The sequence below is a fragment of the Nerophis ophidion genome, linkage group LG07 (genome assembly GCF_033978795.1).
Source record: "Nerophis ophidion isolate RoL-2023_Sa linkage group LG07, RoL_Noph_v1.0, whole genome shotgun sequence".
Classification (NCBI taxonomy): Eukaryota; Metazoa; Chordata; class Actinopteri; order Syngnathiformes; family Syngnathidae; genus Nerophis; species Nerophis ophidion.
The window spans coordinates 77746580-77750219 of record NC_084617.1 but is presented as its reverse complement, the minus strand read 5'-3'; positions in this window follow the sequence as shown (position 1 = coordinate 77750219).

Sequence of the window (3640 nt, the reverse complement as noted above, 5' to 3'; positions counted from 1 at the left end):
TTAACTGCAACATTTACAAACAATTGAGAAATAATAATAATCAAAATAAGGGGGGTTGTACACTCAATAAAGTACCTAAAAAATAATGTGTGTGTGTGTGTGTGTGTGTGTATAATATAACAAAGTGCACAGCCATAGGTTCACACAACTCCCATCAATAATTTAAATTTGGAACACAGTATCATAGTTTTCACAACTGTTTGATTGTTCGAGGCAGAAAGTATTGTAAAGCAAAGTTTTAATCATTTTTTAAAGGCACAAAAAAACAGGTCTGGTATTGACAAACTTACATTTATGAATATAAAACTTAGCCAATAGTATAATGAGGTTGCAAAGGTAAAATTCCTTTTCAATTTTTTTTCATACAGTGTAAATCCAAATTGCACATCTTTAAAACAAACACAAATTTGTTTTCATAAATCAACATTTATGTAAAAAAAACAATACAAATAAAAGAAGTGACTTTCATCACCATAGCGCGCCAACCCGGTAGTGCACAGCATGCGAGCTGCGTTGGACTCTCCTGATTGGACGAGAGCTCCACCAATCAGGATACCGCACAAAACCGGAAGCCGGGCGCGTGGCGAACACTTAAAGCTGAAGCACAATAACAATTATGTACATAAATACATTGTATATTCTGTACATAAATACATTGTGTATTCTGTGCATAAATACATTTGTATGCATACAATACTTCACTTTGGCAATTTCATCATTTGAAGAAAAATAACACGGCGTCGTAAGTCTACTTGTGCTTATTACAGTATTTAAACCCAATCAAAGACCGCCAAAACATAGTGAGAGTGAATAATATCACAGAACAAATGTCATTACCATTACTGTACGGTTTAACTCATCAACATGTTAGAAGGTGACGCAGCATTGGCGGATGTGACGCCAGAAACTGGGCCGCCATCTTGAAGTGGTGATGAGGAGCCGGCGAGCAGCCTCAACTGAAAATATATGTTAGCTAACCAGACAATCAGATGGACAGTGGCTATACAATATTATACAAGTCTAAATGGAGTCTATCTTCAAGTAACAAAAGTCAAATACTAACATTGTTGGGTAAAACAGAATTTGGTTTTATTCTGAATCCAGTGATGGTTTTAGCTGATATAAAGACTTTCAGGTGTTTATATGTTTATGTTGAAGTATTTGGCAGACGCTTTTAGCCAAAGCGACATACATAAAAAATACATATAAAACAATCATTGTGAACATGATCATTTAAGGGAAGAATGGAATAGAAAATATCAATACAAAGTGTCAAGACTGAATAAACTCTCTACTGCTGCAGCAACAGAGATACTTTGATTGATTGATTGATTGATTGATTGATTGATTGATTGATTGATACTTTTATTAGTAGATTGCACAGTACAGTACATATTCTGTACAATTGGCCACTAAATGGTGAAACACCAATAAGTTTTTCAACCTGTTTAAGTTGGGGTCCACATTAATCAATTCATGGTACAAATATATACTATCAGCATAATACAGTCATCACACAAGTTAATCATCATAGTATGTACATTGAATTATTTACAATCCGGGGAGTGGAATGAGGAGCTTTGGTTGATATCAGTACTTCAGTCATCAACAATTGCATCAACAGAGAAATGGACATTGAAACAATGTAGGTCTTGTTTAGTAGGATATGTACAGCCAGCAGAGAACATAGTCACTTCACATAGCATAAGAACAAGTATATACATTAGAAGTACATTTGATTATTTACATTAGGTTATTTCTAATCCGGGGACATGGGATGTGAATGGAGGAGGGTATTAGTAAAGGGTTGAAGTTGCCTATACAGTCTATAAGATATAAAGATATCTAATGTATTCATACATTGTTATGAAGGATATAACAGAGGTGGGACCAAGTCATGGTTTATCAAGTCATAAGTAAGTCTAAAGTATTTGCCTTTAAGTCCCAAGTCAAATCCCAAGTCAAGACAGGCAAGTCCCGAGTCAAGTCCAAAGTCAAGACTGGAAAGTCTCAAGTCCCAAATCCTGCTTTTTGAGTTTCGAGTCCTTTCAAGTCCTTACTACCACAGACTTATATATTTACACAGATTATGTATGCTTTTAAAACGCTGTATTTATTTGTTAAAACAAGTGCATTTGAAATTGCAGGGAAAAAAATAGTGATGTCATTGCACTTCACAATAACACTATTAACCAGTCATTTTAAACATTTAACTCATTCCTTTACAGAATAAACACTTTTGAAAAAACAAGTGCAACTGTTTTCATTTGCACAAAAGTGTTGACATTGTATTTCCATGACATATTGCCTTATATGGTCACTCGGCAGTTTCTATCCTGTTCTTACCTTATCTCAATGATCTCATCTCATACTGTATGTGTATTGATGTGTGCGTACACATGAAAAACATAACAAATACATGAACATAACAATGAACAGAGTTGTACTTTTTAGATGTCAGGGTCCTATGCAACATGTACACATATTCTTAATATAGTACACATTTTAACTGACCTTGATATATACATATCTAATGTATTCATACATTGTTTATGTAGAATATATGTATGTATATATAACTTAATCATATTTTTTCTTCAATTTAAAAATAGCTGACTCTTCTCTGGGATTATATTCCCAGTTTTAATCTGGGATGTCTGGTCACTTATAGCAGTGGTTCTCAACCTTTTTTCAGTGATGTACCCCCTGTTAACATTTTTTTAATTCAAGTAGCCCCTAATCAGAGCAAAGCATTTTTGGTTGAAAAAAAGATATAAAGAAGTAAAATACAGCACTATATTATCAGTTTCTGATTTATTGTATTGTAAAAATATTGCTCATTTGTAGTGGTCTTTCTTGAACTATTTGGAAAAAAAGATCTAAAAATAACTCAAAACTTGTTGAAAAAATAAACAAGTGATTCAATTATAAATACAGATTTCTCCACATAGAAGTAATCATCAACTTAAAGTGCCCTCTTTGGGGATTGTAATAGAGATCCATCTGGATTCATCAACTTACTTCTAAACATTTCTTTACAAAAAAAGAAATCTTTAACATCAATATTTATGGAACATGTCCACAAAAAATCCAGCTGTCAACACTGAATATTGCATTGTTGCATATTTTACATTAATATTTTGTTGAAATATTCAATAAATATATTTATAAAGCATTTTTGAATTGTTACTACTTTTAGAATATTTTTTAAAAATGTCACGTACCCCTTGGCATACCTTCAAGTACCCCCAGGGGTAAGCGGACCCCCATTTGAGAACCACTGATTTATGGCATGTAAGAATAATCTATTACTGTTAAGCAAACTATGAATAATACAACATGTGTCCTTTATCATAGCCACACGTATGACAAAAAAAGTGGTGAAAATGAGTGGTATTCAGTGAGGTAAAATGAATGAAATGCGCTGACAGATCATTGCTCCTGCCGAATGAATTGCACTGAATGGAGCGGATCACCACTCCAAGATGGCGGCCCCGCGTCTCGTCAGCACCAGTAGGCAGCAGCGCTCCTTGCTACCTCCCCTTACAACATGTCTGTGGGCGTGCCCGAGGAGAGCACCGGCCATGCAGAAGGACGCCATTGGTTCGTACCGTGAAATATGGGACGCTGTGATTGGTCA